The following is an 18764-nucleotide window of genomic DNA, read 5'->3' as shown; positions in this document are numbered from 1 at the left end:
ATTAAACTTGCATTTATTTTATGAATAAAAGGACTAATGAGTTCCTCAGAGGGAAGGCTCTGCAATGAAATAACAGAAATGTACAGTAGGAACATAACCTTAGAGCTGGTTTGGGAGGATTGAGCCAATTCTAAGATCAAGATTGTTGCCATGTTCATTTTTGGAAGCCTCCTCCATTGATTTTTCATTTGTGTATTCATTAGACTGAAAGCCCACAAAGTGCAGTTGATAATTACCATCAATGGTCTGGTTTAAATTCTTTTCAGATGAAGTTGATAATTCAGCTAAGTATCTGAATGGCTGAGGCTGCTTAATACCAGCCTGCTATGTTGCCTTTTATTTCTTCTCTTGAAGGCCTTTGTGAAGTGAAGCGAGGGCACATGCACTGATTATCCCCAGCTTTTCTTGGTGGTGAGATGCCAGCTCCCCCGTTGAAGTCTATTGTATTTTTGCTGCGGGAAGTTTGGGCACAACAACCTTGTTTTAACAGAAATTAACAACCTTATTTTTTACAACAACACAGATTGAAAATAGTTGTATCAAGCAGCAGATCAAATGGTCTCTCCTACCTGTGACTTAGGCAAAATTTTGACCATTCACTCTTCAATAACAGGGATGCAGCAGGTAGTGCTCTACTGTGAGGTTTCCCATTCTTTTAAAAGTATAGGAAAATGTAGGGTCACCACAGGCCCTCCACTACAAAAAGAAGGTGGAAGATGATAAAAAGTTACTTCAATATCATATCTTGCAGGTTTTTGATGGCTGTTCAAGGCCAGTAATATCTTGTGCTAAGAGTTACTTCTTTTAGACTTTAAAGATAGGGGCATCAAAATGCATAACAAGGGATTTCATGAGAAAAATTAATTGAACACAGCCCAGTCTCCTGTCAGCCCCCAAGACAAGACTCCACAAATAAAGACGTGAAAGAGGTTGAACACCCCTAAATGCTTCAGATGCAGTTTCCAGACTGTAACTAGGCTCTCATCTTTCCCCCGCCATGGTGGCTGCTTTGTGGGGGTGGGAGAAATAGTTGCTGAACATGCAGAGCACTGAAGGATGCTCCTGGCTGAGACTTCTGATAAGCCTGCTGTTAGTGTGTTCTCCATGTAATTACCCACATTTAGTATTTTTTAAATGATTAGTTGAAAGTTCCCCAAAATTTAAATAAAATTAGCTTGCTAATGAAAACCAGAAACATGCGAGAACTGTGCCCTGCCAGGCATCAGCAAATAGATAACTCAACATTTTGAGATTTTTGACTAATGTAGCTCACAGCATTCAGAGATTATAAACACCTCAAACTTCAGACTAGTCCTGTTTTGTGGATTAGAAAAGAAAGGGGATATGTCTTGTTCCCCTGATAATGTGCTAAAAATTAGTGGAAACCTTTCCTTTGCATTATTTTATCACACTTTAAATCTGTGTGATTATTTTCCCCCAGACAATGTGATAATTTAGGTAGGTTTCTGTACTGGCAGCCACAACACAGAAGGTATGGTGAAATTCACGGAACTTCTTTTGTATGAGAGCTGTCGTGCCTGAACATGTCGATTGTTATTTTTAATATCTCAGCTCCAAGACAGCTCTCGTCAAAAGACAGCTCCTGCAGCACACTCAGCACCCACTCTCCCTTCCCTGGCTCCAGGTGCCAGGGGAGGTGGTGCTGATGGGGGTGAGGGTGCTGTGGCAGCCGGTCTCAGGTCACCCGTGGATCCCTGTGGCTCCCCCCAAGCTGTGCCAGCCACACAGGTCCTGCTGCTGCTGCAGGAACTGGCTGGAGTGAGGGGATGGATGGAGTTTGGGATGGTTTGCCAGGGCTGATTACGCTGGGGTCTGTCACAGCAAGTTCAATGAAAGCATACCTTTTGATTTACAGTACTGTCCAGGTTTGCTAATATAGAGTTTCAGGCTTGTGTTGAGGGGCATATTACAATCAGATTCTTATTTTAGTTTTCTTCTTAATAGAAATGAAATGTTGTAAAACATGTAATTCTCCTAGCCTGGTTATTTTTTCAGCATGGGTCATACCCAAATCACTGCATCACCAGCGACATGCCTGAAATACTTCTCTTGCTTCAGTTACGTTTCTCCCGAGCCCTGGCTGTGTCTGCCAGATAACTGAGGGTGTGCCTGGAGCTCTGCTGTAGGAGCTGAGGTAAGTCATATTGTGTAGGCTGAGGTGTTCTAGCTTCTGCATACTATTGCTCATGCCTTGCAGTCCTTGGAGTCACCTTGCTGCCTTACTCTACAGACTTTTTTAAGTGCTGCAGTGCTGTTTGTTACTAGGTAGAGAGGAATCCTGAAGACTGCTTTCAGGAGGAGGCTGTTGCAGCTCTGGAGTGGCAGCATCCAGACCCTATTTATATAGTTCTTCTGGTCTCCTGTCTTCAACTGTAGCTATGCAGAGAGAAGCTGTTTACTTATTTTGCACGGCTCCCAAACGTCATTTAAGCATTATTAACACAAGGGTTAGTACCTCCCAAATTTCTAATTAAGGTCTTCCCTTCAGTCTATTAGCTGTGCTTTTGTGGACATATTCTTTAATTAGTTCTGACTTTCTGACTCCAGTGCAAAGTAGTTTTTAACTACTGTCTGCAATGCCCACGAGTGGTGAGTCAACCTATTAAAAATTAAAAATCAATTTTAGTTTCACCAAATGAACCAAGTGCTATTTCATCTTATTTTCATTATCACAATGCCTGAGAATCCAGGTGTTGGATAAAGCTTTACAAACAGGGAGCAAAACCAGCCACATCAACAGGCCCTGGGTGAGGGAGGGGTTGTGACCCCATAACCATACCAGACCCTCATCCCAAGGAAAGGAGGGGATGTATAGTAGAAGGAAATACAAAGTGGACACCTTGGTAGGATGGGGATGCTGAAATACCTGGGTTTTGATGTCTGCCCTGTTGTGATGCTGACCTGGCCCCACCTGGTAGCAGCTCTGGGGGAAGGAGACCCCACAGATGCTTCTCTTCCTGGTTCTGCCACTCTGAAAAAATGATGTGTTTTTTCACAGCCATGGGGAAAACATCTTAGAGACTTCAGGCAGCAAAACCCTGAAGATAATGGCTCATCATAAGCTCAGGCCATTTTTATCTGGGTCCAAACTTACCTTTTGAAGTCACACCTGTGCACTCAGCACATAGACATCCAGCCTGGGTCCAGTGCCTGCCATGGTTCCTATCCTGGATGTGACAGAAATGTGGGGTATCACACATCCACTCCCAGCTAATGACCACTGCCCACAAAAAGCCATTCCTGCTAGTCCCTCGACCTTCCACTAATGTCCTTGTACCCCTTCAAGCAGCTAAACTGGCAGAAAACTCTCTTTCTGCTGGTTGGGAAATGGGACAGGGACATGACTAAGCTTGGGACAGGGAGAACCACCATTGTCTCTTGCAGTGGCTGCTAGTATTTAATGAACTGTAATGAGTAATGTGTGCACACCAGAGTGTCCAGGGGGATCACAGGGGAAAGGAGACCCTGGAAAAAGGAAGAGCATGACTCCCCTCAAACATATCTAGATTTGCAGCCCTCAGAAAAGGAACATTTTGAGGCACAGAGTTGTGATTGGGCCCTTTGTTCATGCAGCCACGATCAGATGCACACTGGTTCAGAAATCTGCTCAAAGCCACTTGCAGGATCAAGGCCTTTCTTTGTAGCTTCTTGTAGACCAAAGATGGTCTCTTTTTCTAAAATGCTTCATGTTCCTGCAGCCTGTGCAAAGGGAGGAAATTATGCCAGCCCTCTGAAACATTCATGTGAAATTTTTTTTGCTCAGACTTGGTATTCACCTTTGTGCTTGATTTTCTAAGTGCGTGCATAATTACTAATGTATTCATTAAGGGTATTTCCCATGGTGTCAAACAACTCTAAATAGATACCAGAACAGAGGGTCAATCCAACCACTGTGCATAAAAGGTGAAAAAAAATCTGTAAAAACAGGTCAAGAAGAGTATAATTATGTAGCATCTTTTGAAAAAGATTCATATATAATTTTGGGTATATATTTCAAAATTAAGAAAACCCACAGACCTTACTGATTCTTTGTTAACTAGAAGTAAGAATAAATTAGTTTCAAAAATCTAAATATAATAATTCTGTTATTTATATAATTTAAAACATACTACAGCACAGCTCTTTGAAAATAGTAAATTATTCACAAATATTGACATTGTTTGTCAAAATTTCATACTTGACAGTTTGCCACAAGTAGAAGAAAGCCAGTATGGCCTAAAGTGTTTTCTAGACCATGTCAATTTTCTCCAAGTGTTTTTGCTTTTGATTTAACCACATAGAATCTGAGTGGCAAAAATTATGCAGTACTAAATTATGAGGTGCTGGGAAAGAAGTCTTAATTCCAGGGCTTCTACTGTAATTTTGGTTGAATTCTTCTGCAAGGATCATGGCCAGTAAGAAAGGAGGACTTTCAGAGCTCAATTAACAGATTGAAAGAGGGTATAAAGAGGAGTTAAAATGCATTTGCCATTGGAGAATATTTTGGATGAAAGAACCTGGAGCTGGGCCTGACTAGGTGTAAGAAACAAAAACATAATGCAAGGATGATTGAACAATGGGACCGGTTGCCCTGACAAGTTGTGCAGTGTCTGTAAATGGAGGCTTCCACCATCCAATAGGACAAAGTAACATGGTCTGAAGCCATTGCTGACCTAGTTCTGAGCCGTAAGTTGGATCTGAGATCTGACGACCCTTCCTGTCTGAGTGACTTGGCACTTCAGACTGAATGGGTCTACCACAGCCTAAAGTGAAGTGCCTTCACAGTAAAACCTCCAGTCCCAAACACCTGACAATGTCTGTTTGGAGTTCAGAAGTCTGACTGCCTCAGAACAGCCCAGAAGTCATGACCAGGGCAAGGGAACTCCATCCCTCACCAAGTTAGGATCTGTTCATGGCAATAGGAGCATGAACATCTGTAGGACCTGTGTGCTCCATTGCTCCTGTTCCCCTGCCTAAAATGGGCCTTACCCATTTAGGTCAGACCCAAAACCTAAAGGAGTGCTCATGGAAACCATTTCCCTCCCGGCACTGATGGGGAAGAGCCTCCAAGAGAAGAGACAAAAGCAGAGGAGAGGCTGACAGGCTTGTGTTGGTATCTCCCCCTCTCAGGAAGCCACCTCCCTTGGATGGAGAATCCAGCCCCTGGGCTCAGGGCCCCTCAATCTGGTTCTGACTTTGCTCCAGTTTACCTTGGTTGGTTTTCATGGTCCAGTGCCTGAACTGCTGGGGTCCACCCTAAGATCTATTGGTATGGAGGGACCCACACAGCAGACACCAGCTGGGGATCACCCGTGATGCCCAGGTATTCAAGGCCCTCCATCTTTCTCAGATCAAAAGGACAATGTCTTCACATGCTGGCATGTGAACTCAATGACACATCCATGGTTCAGAGGTGCCTAAAATAGCCAGTCACCAGGCAGGAGGATATATGGGGACCACTGCCCAATTCTATCTTCTCAGCATCCCAAGGTGGCTGCCAGGGATGGGGCTGTTTGGAGGCTCTGGTAAGGCTCTGTGCAGCTCTTCTCTTTGACACTGCTGGAAAACCACAAGGCATGATGGTCATCTGGACCCAGAGGTGTTATGCTGCCTGGTACGTGCGAGGGATGACCCCCAACATCCCAATAAGCACCAGGATCTCTGCAGCCAGGACTTGCTTAGCAGACATTAAACAAGCCCCTGTGAGGAAGGGAAAAACCTACCCACAAGGTCCTTTGCCTCCCACCAGCTGATCTGCTCAGCGCTGCAGCTGGATCCTCAAGCATGGGTTGCAGGAGAGTTTTATGGTATCTTAAAAGAGAAAGACTAATTTCCTCACATCTCCAGCAGAACATCCCACCCGTTTTGCAAATCCTTTATCAGTATTAGTCATTTATAACTATCAGTAATGATTTTCCAGGCCTCCCTTCACAGCCAGTAACTAGGAGAGAAAAAAAAAATATGCCAGAACAGAAATTGTTTGTTTCTAAATCACAAACATCAGCATTGTGTTATCCTAACAGCTATCATCTTTATTTTTAGGATATTTAATCAACTTGAATGCTTTCAGATATATTTTAGTCAGACCACTTTGCTCTAGCTTACCTCCCAGTTCTGGTTGCCATGGCATAACAATGATTTCTCTTCTAGCTAAAAATAAACCTTCAGCAACAAATGTATTAGCCATTAAAAAAAAAAAAAACAACAAAAAAACCCCCACAAACCAAAAACAACAACCCCCCCTCTAATAAAAACACACCAAACACCAAAACCACCAAAAAACCAAACCATGGTGAAAACAAAGCACCTCCCCATACCAGTTCACATTACCCCACACAGCTGCTCCTATGGCATCAGTTGTAGGATGGAGGATGGTCTTTGATGGAGTCTCTCTACCTCTCCTTTCCTATTTGCACATTTCTATATTCTGGTTAAGGAAAGACAGACAAATGCTTAAAACATTGCAAACATTTTAAAACCAGCATAAAATCAAGTGCTGTAACAGAGACTGCTGGTCCTCAGTGAGGCAGAACTGCCTGTCCTCAAAGCCTCTGTAGCTCCTGGGCTCTGTTGGGAGAAATCTTTTCTTTCTTTGGCATTAATCCAAGCAAAGGAAAACTGCTTTCCTCACCAAAGAGGCTGATGGAAGACAAAGCTGGGGCATCAGGTGCTTCTTCCCAGTGTGGAGGCAGCCCCAACCCCACACCTGTGATTTTGGCAGGGTGGTGGCATGGGTGAAGTTCTACTGCAGCCTGGTACAAGGCACTTCATCCCTTCTGGTGAGAAATTCTCTCCTTTGCAGCTATATGTTTTGGTCAAAAATAAAGCGATATGCCACATGTTTAACAATAAAATTAAACTACTGGAAACCAAAAATCAAACAAGTCATCTATAAGCATCTCCACATGATTTGCTGGTGTTAATTTAGAGGTGCAGAGGGCTAATGCAATGCTAGAGATCATAAAAAATATTGGTAGTTTCAGGGAGGTGTTTGCTTTCAGTTTTGATTATAAAAACATCTTCCTTTCTCTTACAGTTCTCTGTGAGTGCAGTGCAAAAGGAAGAGGGCAAGTCTGGCCAGGTCTGTCCTGCCCTGCCCTCATGCCTCTCAGCCCAAATGACTTGGTAATCTCCCCACTGAGCCCTGGAAGGAAATGCCTCAGCCACGCAGATCCCAGCACGCCTGTACAAGGGTGTGGAGCAGAGCACGCAGCTTGCTCTGTTCCTTGCTACCAAAACAGCTGCTGGCCAGCCACAGTGAACACGGGGCAAAATGACAACCTGGATGCTTCTGAAGTTCACTTAGAGAAATGAGACTGAAGCAATGAAGGAGTACTCTCTGTGATTTTGTGGAAGATGACCAACTCTTTCCCAAACCTTCCATATTTGCCAGGTCCTTACATTTGCTGCTCCTCATGCTCCTCTTTTAGCCTGTAAGACTGATCCTTGCCTGTCTCTGTAAACACAGTATGTAAAGGAAGGAGAGGACCAACTCCTGGCTCCTGTCCATGTAGCAAAACAGCAAAACTCTCCATCCTTGATGTCAGTGCCCTGCTGATAACACTATACATAAATACATATACCTATAATGTTGCTGTCCTCTTCTAGCTGCTAAGAGCAGAAAGGCTAGTGGCTTTGAGAGTGCTTCCTTGTGAACCTGTTTCCTCAGCTCCTGCAGGAACAGCCAGCAGGTTGGTATTGATGGTTCCATGGTTAAAGCCTGGCAGGTTTGGGGCAAGGAAAGCTCTGTCCTCCAAGACCTGTGTGTCAAGGCTGGGGAGCTCAGTGGGTGTTCCCAGCCTGCAGCAGAGGAATGCACTTTCAACATGCTTGCAATGGGTGTCCAGTTCCCCTCCGACAAAAAATAGATGAAGCACGTGAGTTTCTGTAATTGGCAGCTCTTTCAGTGCAGGAGATGCCCTGGGGCTCAGCACTGGTGTGAATGCTAGCACAGCGGCTAACCAACCCAGCAGGGTCACCAGCTGAACTCCTTGCTTTACCTGTTGCTAATGCCAGCATTTTAATTAAAAAAACCATCCTTACCTGAGAGAAGAGTAAAGCACTACCTGAATAGAGCTGGCCTGAAATCCTATCCCAAATTTGTACCTATATCCATACAAACCAGGACATCACTGTCCTACTGTTCTTCACAAAACATGGCCCTCAGGCCTGGAGCTTGTATTTGGGTAAGAGAACAAAGCTGTGCTTTGTAGGTGGATAAATTAAGGTCTCAGGCACAAGATACCATGGCTGGACCAGCATCCCCAGTTGTGACCTGAGAACCTGGAGAGCCTCCCCAAAAACACACTTGGATGTTTCTTCTTTCTCTGGCCCTCAGACTTTGATGAACAGACAAAGTTCATCCCATCCCCTGTCCTCACTAGCGACACAACTACAGTAAAGAAACCAATCTCATTAACACTATTGATGGGCTTTTTGAACATGATTTTTCCATGGTTACACTGTCCGGCCTCCTCCTCTCATGTCTCAGCAGCACAGGTTTGAAGGAACAGAAGGGCACGTTCCTCATGAGCCGTGCTGCTGAGCTGACAGCAGAGGGACTCATGAGCTGAGTGAGGATGATGGGGAAGCTGGAGTGAAGACTTTGGAGCCCGACTGCTTCTTGTGCCACACCTATGCCGATGCCACCAGCCCTTGGAACAACATGGCTTTCCACTCGTTCTCTTTCTCCTCTGGGCTGTGGGAAGAGTGAGAAGATGGTGGGTATGTCTGCAGGTCCCAGGTCATGGCAGAGTGGCTGAGGAGATTTGGCTGCCTTTTCCCACGGGCCTGGCTCCTGAGGAGGATATATAATAGCCCATGTGCACAGAAATTTCTGGGAGGGCTGCTCAATCTTGAAATAGCTTTTGGGAGAGACAATAGAGAAAAGCAGATCCATTTGCTGCCCAAACTCAGTAAAGCTGCCTTTGCTGGGCTTACAGAAACACTCCTCTGTCTCTCCATTTGAGTTTCTGTTTTCCTTTAGAACTCACATTTTTTCCTTTCCACTGCATGAGGTCAGCTGACAATTTTAAAGAGCTGTATAATCCCTATTGCAGTATTTAATGGTTTTCCCAGAGCAGCTTCCCTGTGTTTTACTCTGCTCCTCTCTTTGCTCATTATATCCATATTTTGTTCTGGAATATGTGTCTCCAACAAGGTACACAAGACCCTTCCCTCCTGAAATTATTTTATTACTAGTTCATCATCTTGAAACCCAACTGTTTTCCAGCTCTGTCTTTAATAGATGAGGTCATTTCTCTTCATAGAGACTCAAACCTGAGTTTCTGAGAACAAAAATCCCTCTGTTGATCATCAGCATTGTCATTGTTTGGGCTTAATTTATATTGTTTCTTTCTACCTTTCCTCACAAAGAGAGGCTAAACCCACTGTGATGCACTGCCTGTTATGACTGTCAACTAGCTGGCATTGTCATTATTTTCACTGAACACAGAGGGATTTCCCTGCACTCAGCTAAATGTGATCATGTGTGTTTGCAGGCTTGAGAACAAAAAAGAAATGGCAATATCTGAAAAATTATGATAATTTATAGATCTAGACTTCCACCCCATTAATGGTATCCCTGTGGAGGGTGAAACAAACTGCCACTGGTCTGAAACAGGATCATGCAACCTAAAATAGCCCCATGCTGCCTCACTCCAAACTGTTTGGCATTTTTTGCTGTCATCTGTCTGGTGGACCTAAAACAGCAAGGGTGCTTCAAAACAAGGCATGCTTATGGCCAAAAGAGCTCCCTGAGCTGTTTAGCAAGTACAAAGAGAATAAGAGGTTAAAAGCCAAGAAATATTTTTCTTTGAATTTATCCATCCTGGAGGCTTCTTCAGGAAATGTTGCAGTGTGCAAAAAGATGCCATACACTGCTGCACTCTTGGTGCTTCCACTAAGTACATTATAAGCATACTGCTTTAAGGTCAAAGAGGTGGCAAATCTGTGTGAGAATCTCACATCAGACTCATAAGAGCTTAAAAAATAACAGGATTTTAATGACCTCTTCCTTCTCCTCCTCCTGTGAGCCGCTTGCCTAGTCACTAAATTGTTTTCCTGCTGCTCAGATGTCATCCAGGAATGGAAGAAAAGTGCCAAAAAACTGTGTGCTGGTCTCTGAATGCACAGCATGTGCTGCTGCCCTTTCACAGGAGAAGAGGCACTTTCAGATGACAGACAAGTATTTTAATATCCCCATTGAGGCTGAGAGCCTGGCTCACCCCTGGGCACATCTAACATCTGCACAGTTGTGCCTTTGGGCACCTGGCTGGGGGAATCCCAGAGCCACACCTGCGAGTCGGCTCACTGCAGGGCACTGCTGCCAAACCATCGCCCGAGGGAGGAGTGTTAGCCAGGGAGTGGAAGGTAAAGGTGATTTGTAGGTGGTTTCCATCAGGACTGCATGTTCAAGGGGTGACTTTGCCATCTTGGTTAGATGAGTGTTGAGGACATTGTTTGGAGGGGACTGGTCATCATTCTAGGGAAGTCAGAGTCTGCCAAGCAGACACCATACATATGTGAAATGTCAAATTTTGGGCTATTTTTCACTGACCTGTAACACTTACTGAGTTTCATCTGGTTTTCCATGCTCTTCTTGCTCTGGTTTCATTCAAACACCTGCATTTCTGTTTAGCACTGTAAGGGAGATGCTGTCTTTTACCTTATCACCATCCTTTGTAAAATTATATCCAGAATAGGTACCTAATGAGGTCAGGTAAAACACAAGCATATTCACGTGCTTAGATGTCCATGGCTCACCCTGACCATTCCTGATACAGCCCTTTCTAAGGGTGTGACTCTGCTTAAAACTACAGGTACCATGCATTGTACCAATGTATAGATAAAAAAAAGTATATGTGTGTGTGTGTGTATACACTCACATAAAAAGTCTTTAAATCTGTATTTACATGAAAAATACATATGAAGCTAAAATTAATACCTCTGTAGTTAGATTTTGATGGCACTACAGCCAAATGGATTATAACTCACCTTCAAATGTACAGTCACTGGCTGCTGGTGCTGTGAGTAGATTAAATGTTGGTTAGGTCTTTTTCTGTGTGCACATATCTGCTGAATTAAGAAAATTACTGATTTCCCTGTGTAAAAGTATAAGTAAAAAATGCATAATGGAGGATGCTCTAATGAGCTCGAACAGGAGACCCAGGACTGAGAGCACCTGCCTCAGCCACACTCACTCCTCAATCAATTCAGAAATCTTGGTGAGAGCATCCAGCATGTTAGGGAAAACTCATAGCTATGTCTAATTTGTGATTATTATCCCAAAGGAAATACGATGCCCTGGGTCCTGGTATGAGGAATTGATGATGGGCAATGCTCCCCCAAAATCTATTCTAGGGTCTGGTTTTCCACCTCATACACTGTAGGAATCTGCTGTAAGGCAGAGCAGCCTTCCTTTCCCAGCCTGCTCACAAGAAATAGAAGCCTTCAAACATCTCTGGTGGGTTTCCAAATTTCCAGATTGCTACAGATTCAAGATTTTTTGACATTGTTTGTGTTCCAGATTGAAGCAAGATTGAAGTTTCACCATGGACCATGTTCCTAGTGGAAAAAAGAATCACTTCTGGGTTAGAAAAAAAGACTTTAAATTTAGAACTGGGGTATGTTTCATCAGAAAAAGATTTTGGAACATTTATTTAGAACCACACATCAGAAAGCGCCTGTTTCTATACACATCCCTATAGTAAAAGAAAATATATTAGGATAAAAGATCTCAATCTGCTCCAAATGTCTAGGGTTTTCTTTTCATTCCACATTTATAAACAAACAAACAAACAACTCCCCCCACTGCCCATGTGGTTTAAGAGGATATTCTGGATTTATCAAAATGCTTCTGGGCACAAAATACCCAACCAGAATGACCTGCACTTGGTTTTGGCTTCTTGAGTCATCCCTAGGAGCTTGCTCCTTTCTCCTATGGGACACTCTGGCCATTCCTGTGTCAGCCAGAGCTACCTCCTCCTGCAGCTCCAGGCACAGCAGGCAGCAGTGGAGCATCCAAGTCCCAGCTCAAGCCACGGCTTCTCTTGTAGCTGCAATGGAAGTAAATGCTGGCCTTGCTACTCTCTGGGATGCTGGAGCTGGCCAGGCATTGAGCTGGGAGTCAATTTTTACAGGTCAAAAGTTAATAGAACTGTTCCTATAACACAGGCACCTTGACAATCAGTTTGACAAGCAGTTCTGGAAAGCTCCCATGTACTTCTTCAAGCTCCTTGAGCTCCAGTGTAACAGGGGCTCTGCTGTTAAATTAAAGTAGCAAAATCACAAAAAAGCATTGAAGAATTGGGGCAGCAAGTCTGAGAAAAGCTGTGTCAAGAGTAAGGGAAAGAAGTGAGAAGATACAGGAAAGCAGTTCCACTGAAAACCTTCTTCTCAGTAGTCCTGCTGAGATCTTGTGTTTATGGACCTGCAAATGTCTGTATCATCTTGCTTTTTTCCTGAGTTCTGGGTTCATGGGTCAGTGCAGAACAAAGGGGGATTAGTAAAACAGTCCTATATCTTATAACTTTTTCCTACTTCTTCTTTCCTTGATCTTATTCTAACTTGTCTTTATTAGTAGAATTAATGCATGACTAAACCCTTAATCCTCTATGTACCAACTGACCACAGTACTGCTGTCCATGGGGCATTATGGGATGGCAAGCACTGAGTCATGGAGCTCAGGAATAATTAACTAATGTAGCAGCAGAAGATTGCACAGCTCATTTTGATCTGTACTTTGTTGAACAGGGGCCAAAGTTGCGGCACTAACATGCAATTTGATGTGGGACACTTGGGCGAAGCAACCCCACAGCAGTGCTGTCACATACCTATATTCTCTGTACATCTATGTCAGTCTGTAAATACCATTTTCAGCCAAGGCTTTCTTGTGAATAATTATAAGACTTGGTAAATTTTTGTTCAGACTGAGACTGACTTGGGCAATGGCAAGAAAATACCCTGAAAATTCCTCCTGCCACTCTGTGTGGCATTGGTGGGATTTGGGTTCTGAGAGTCTGGGCAGTGGACACGTTGCAGGGACAGTGCAGTTTGTCAATATTTCACCTCCTGCCTCCATCCTGTCCCTCCTGTCTGCCATGTCCCAGCATCGATGTCTATATGGCCTTGCAATGAGTGGTCCCGTGGGTAAAGCATTTATAAAACTCCTGTATTGAGTTCGGATAGCTAGATCTGGGTAGCAGGGGGGTTACAGAGATATCTTCTGTGAGAAGCTGCCAGAAGCTTCGTCCATGTCCAGCAGAGCCAATGCCCACTCCAGGATGGATCCACTGCTGGCCAGAGCCAAGCCCATCAGTGACTCTGCTGATGCCATCAGTAGTCTGTGGGTGGATCCTTGGAGGGGACACAACCGACCCAAATGAACCAAAGGGTTATTCCACACCATGTGATGTTAACTCAGATATAAAAGCTCAGGGGAGGAGGAGGAAGGGAGGTGTTCATTATTTGCAATGTTTGCCCTCCGGAGCCAATGCTAAGGTGCTGAAGCCCTGCTTCCCAGGAAGTGGCTGGGCATTGCTTACAGATAGGAAATATAGGGTAAAGCCATGTTTTTTTTTTCCTTTCTTGTGTGCATGCAAGCTTTCTCTTTTGCTTTAGTAAACTGCCTTATCTCAACCTGTGAGTCATTTTCCATCTTATTTTCTTTCCCCTGTCCAGCTGGGAAAAGGAGTGATAGAGCAGTTTGGTGGGGACCTGGCATCCAGCCAAGGTCAACCCACCACAGCTACAAATCTAAGTTAAGCAAAATTTCCATGTTAAAACTGTCTCATAGGCTGTCTGCCAGCAGCCTCTAAAAGAAAAAGGAAAAAAAATCACTCTTTAGAATGAAAAGAAGGAAAGAGTTGCTAAAATTTATGCTAGGCTTGCATACAAAATCCATTGAATTTTCATGCTGGCAAACATGAGGACTGGGTATATCAACAAAGCTGTTAGAAATTGAGCTGCTGAGCACCACAAATAAAGAAAGGTCCCTGACTGTAGAGCAGGGCCCAACCCCTTCCTCTGAGAGCTTGATACTCTACAGTTGCATACTTGCTGCAAATGCAGATCCTGGTTCCAAGTGCCTTTGCTCTTTGAAAACAGAAATTACCTTTTAGATGGGTGTTTTTACAGAGTTTGAAACAATGACTGGGCATTCACCTACTAGCTCAAGATACCTTTCTGATCAAATTGCTTTGGTTTTTTGGGATACTGTTTTTTCAGCATTACTGGTGTAAGAGTGCTGCTTGTTTTGACAATGTGACATACCTGCAACACAGTAAAGGTGACCAAAGTGGCCTCAGTTACCAGTGTCCAGACATGCCAGGCTGCCTCCTTGCAGCAAGATATGTGCTACCACCACCCTCCTGCCTTGCCACCAAGGCTTAGGAGTCCAAGAACGAGCAACAAGTTCACTCCTGGATTTGCAACAAGTAAGCTGCAGCTATCCCTCAGGTCTGTGCATCCTGAGCCAGTAAGCTTACCATCTCACTTACCTTTGGTTGGCCTATGGTACATTTTAGCTTCACTTTCTGCCATGCCTTCCACTATTTGTTCACTTAAAATTTGGTTTATAGGGTTGTAAACCAATGAGGTTGGATTAATGAGTGTGTAAACAGCTTGGATCATACCCTCCTTCCCATTTCTCACACAAACTGGATTCCTGTGTTATGGTATCTGTCTCTGATTTGATAGATCAGAAATCCTTGCTATCAGACTGCCAATTTCATGGGCCGGTTCCCTCAGCTCTGGGGATGGAGATTATCTGGTCTTTTTAGCTGGAATATATTAAATTCAGAGTTTAGCTCCCATCTGTAGTGGGGTAATTTCCATTTCTCTGAACATTTCCATTAGTCATCCTGGCTCTGACCCTGCAGTCTAGATAATTATTCTTACTGAATTGCAGAGCCAAGCTAGTCTCTTATGTTTTGAGACTTGAATAAATTGTTACTCCTTTTAACCTGAGCAGGAAGCTGAATGTCAGGATCTCACAGATAATTTCATTTGGGAAGGTAAATCAACAGGAGGAACTGAGTGGCTCTGAAGTTTTGATGGTTTGCTTTCAAGGAGGTGCAAATACCAGAACAAAATCCTCTAGTGGGTTCCCAGCTGCATGTCCCAAGCCCATATATATGGATGGTGCTGAAGCAACCGAGACCTGACAGGGCTTCCCACAGAGCTGAAGCTACTGCCACTGTGGCCACCATACCCTGCCAGCAGTCAATTTCAATGCCTCCTGTCCCAAGCACACAACATTTTTTCACCTTTGAGAAATTTTTTGCATTATCATATAGTTATAACTTAGTTTTTTTTATCTTTCTGTTAACTTCAACCAAATCTGCTCATGCCCATTTGGTCCAAGGTCATCTTCTGCAATGAGATTTTCTATAACCAGTCACCAATGGGTGACAAATTAGGTTGAGGTAATGTCACCCTTGCTTGGTCCAAGAATACCTGGGGCTTGTAACTATTAGTAGAACTATTTTCCAGATAGCAGCTCTGATCTTCAGGTCTTTTCAATGATACAATTCTCAAGAGTGTCTATTACTGCTGAAACTGCAAAGCATTCTCCCACTTCAAAAGCTGCTGCTCAGAGTGTGTGGCAGAGCACACTGAGTCTGTTTCACAGTCCCTAGATCCCCAGTCATCTCTTCCAAAATTAGCTGATAACATCCCTTGCTTCCATTTGCATCGTTTTCTCTGTTTCCTTAATGGCTCCAGATTGGCCACTGTTCCTTCTGCTTATCTGTTTGTCCGTCTAGCTATCTAGTTATTATCTTCTATCCACCTGTCATGGTCATTGTTTTTGCTCCACCATTGTCCATATATGTTCACTCTGACCAGCTCCCTAGTAAGTGTGCAAACATTGCAGTTGTGTGTTTCTGATCTTGTGCACGTTGTTACCTGTATCAGGCCCAGCCCCTCCCCCTCTGCACTTCAGGCTATATTAATGCTTTTTTCAACAGTTGGATTTTCCCTCTGTCCTTTATTTTCTCATTCTTTTGTCCATGGATATCTCTGCTTTTAAACTGCATTTCTCTTTCTCTGTGATAAAATCAAACAAATGGCTTTACTGAGTCTCAGATAATCTCCTCCTCTTAAATTTTTTTTTTTTTTTTTTGAAAACTATTCTATTTCTTGTCTTGTCAGCATTTATCCCACCAGACTGGTAGATTAGGCATTCAGGTGGAGTTCCTTTGTCAAGAGAAATCCCATTCCTGGAAATGCTTACTATTGCAGCAAGAATGTGATGAATGTTGTGTTCATGCTCTGCTGCCATGAGGGATATCACATGAGTTTTCTTTGTCCTGCACCCCTGAGTACTTTTCAACATTGTTATCAAAAATTTATAAGAATTTGCTGTTTATTTGGTGGAAGTTAATCAAGCTGAAAAGTAGATTAACTGCATTAATTCACTTCCATTTAGCTTTTACTGGAGTTTACTTCTTCAGCAGTTATTTGCTGAACTTGGAGATTGCTTATTTCATCTTGTGAACAGACCTCTACCTGCCTCTGTAAGTGTCCGTAGCTTTTATCTTTTAAGGTAATCAAGGCAGGTGTAGATGTACAAGACACAGCATCTTGACTCATGTGGCCTGGCCCCTGGCTGTGGCTGGAGGTGTTGAGATAGCAGTGCCACTGGCTTTTGTTGGGATCACATGGAAGGTTGCACCTCCTGGGTCAGCCAGACATAACCTGGCAGGAAAGAAGAGCTCCAAGGAGAGCACTAGCAAACCCATTGGTGTGATGATGTGAAGAAAAGCCTTCAGGCCAAAAGGCTTTTGCAGACATAGACTGAGCTGTATGAACAGCCATCATGTCCCCTGGTAGCTGACTGTACCCCCCACCAGCTGGGGCTGTCACCCTGAGAGCAGGGCCCCATCACAGCTGTATGAAGACTCTCCATGGCACTGTGGCAGCCCTTCATTCTGCTGAAATCCCTGAGGACCTCACACTGAAAGGGAGCTGGAGCACTCACACAATCCCTTACAGGGCTGCCTGGGTGGCTGCCCAACAAGGGCAAATAATGATCACCTGGGGTGGGATTTCACCCAAGTATGCACATATATAACTAAAGGGAAATCAGATCCCTACACCCCACTGCCATTAATGGAGCCTCAAGGGTGACTCAGACACTCAAATTTAGGTATACACTGGAAGGTGAGAGGAATAAATTTAGGAGTCCACCAAATGAACCTGAACCCTGTCTTTGATGGTTGATAAAACCTTCATCTTCTCCAAAAGTTTTCTAAATCTCTACAGTTGTAAACCCAGGCACTAAGTAAACAAGTTGGAGGATTTCTGCAAGGTCAGTCACAGACCCAGTCAAAGCTAATGGTTATCCCCCCATTGCACACTTTCTCCATCCATCCTTGGGCTGGAGAAACGACTCCAATCCCCACCTCATGCCCCTTGTGCCAGAGCTGGAGGAAGAGCAGCGACTGCTCCTCTCCTGCCCCACACGTTGTGCCACAGATGGGGTGGGTCAGCACAGCTGTTGGGTAGCAGTCACTGGGGTGGAGAAATAGTCACTTCCTCCTTTCTATTACTCATGCTGTTCAGTGTCTGAGGAAGGAGAATGTGTTGGATTTGGGATGGCATCTATGCCAATGTGTGGCCCCATCCTCCCTGCCCCCATCAGTCAGGGCAGAATGGCTTAGTGATGTTCCTCCTTTTGTCCAGTGGAACTGCAAGGGGGGTGCATTTTGTTTACCATTTCTGATACCTCTAATCTCTGTTTCAAAACCAGCTTTCTGAAACTCAGGAGGAAAAACATTTCCCTCCCTTCTCAGCACAGATATGTTTTGCTTGTTGAAGCGAAGGGTTGCAGTGCCAGTCTTTCTGCACTGCAGTACTAGCAAATATGTCTCACAGGAACATTCAGGCATCTATTTGCTCCAAGATAGGAACACAGAGACTTTTATTTCCACTGCTTAACCTGTTTAACCTTGTTTATCTACTAACAAATCCCATTTAAGTGCTGTTCTTTTTATTTTGGTTGCTGTTGCACAGAAAAAGAAAGTTCATCAGGAGAAAAGCCTCTCTCCTCATACCAGAGCTTACTGAAGAAAAATAGGCTTGGGTTTGAGTTTCATTTTCTCCCTTGCAGAGAGGCCCAAACCAATCACAAGGCTCCTAAATTCCTTCAGTGAGTCTGCAGCTGATGCCCTCTGGGAGATGCTGTCTGGGAGAACAGAGCTCTCCGTCTGTTTCTTGACCACCTGGCAGTGATGTAGCAGCAGAACTGGGAAAGGATGGCAATGGGGAACAGGTTGGTGTTCCCAAGCATACTGATCCACCTGGCAGGTTGTCCTTAGACCACATGGGGACAAGGATAACCAGGAGTGGCCTGTGCAGCAGCCAGCTCATGCTGTTGCACAGGGTGCCAACCAAGAACACATGTCATGCATTCCCATGAGAGACAGCTATCCTGAGGGGCAGTAGATGATGGGCATGTTACCAATTGATGTGTATGTTAAGTAGCACTGATTGAAAATTAACCATCTTTTAGCCTGTCTTAGAGTATTGTCATTGAATAACTCTGCACAGCATGAAAAGACCATTGATGGCGGGGCAATTTGAAGATTAAAATAAGTTCCCCTTGAAGCAGGATATGCACAGTTACAGCTTCTGCAAGGTTATGGTTTTTCCTCGGTAACCCAGCCTGGGCAGATAACTACGATGAGAAAACACAAGTCAAAATGCTTCCAGAAGAACCCCAAGGTAAAAAAAGAAGATGTCAGGACTGTTTAACCGAGCAC

The 18764-nt window shown here is 44.1% G+C and overlaps 1 long non-coding RNA gene across 1 annotated transcript in view; it reads right to left on the bottom strand.

Annotated features, from left to right (window-relative positions):
• LOC146768732 (uncharacterized) overlaps window positions 1-17845 on the bottom strand; it is a 31165-nt gene extending 13320 nt beyond the window's left edge. Inside the window, exon 1 of the long non-coding RNA XR_014955969.1 lies at window positions 570-17845. This is a non-coding gene — a long non-coding RNA (uncharacterized LOC146768732). The remainder of the gene's footprint in view (window positions 1-569) is intronic.
• Window positions 17846-18764: the final 919 nt, after the last annotated feature.

The sequence above is a fragment of the Lonchura striata genome, chromosome 1 (assembly GCF_050655825.1).
Source record: "Lonchura striata isolate lonStrDom1 chromosome 1, ASM5065582v1, whole genome shotgun sequence".
Classification (NCBI taxonomy): Eukaryota; Metazoa; Chordata; class Aves; order Passeriformes; family Estrildidae; genus Lonchura; species Lonchura striata.
The sequence above is the reverse complement of the archived record's forward strand: the minus strand, read 5'-3'. Positions and strand labels throughout refer to the sequence as shown.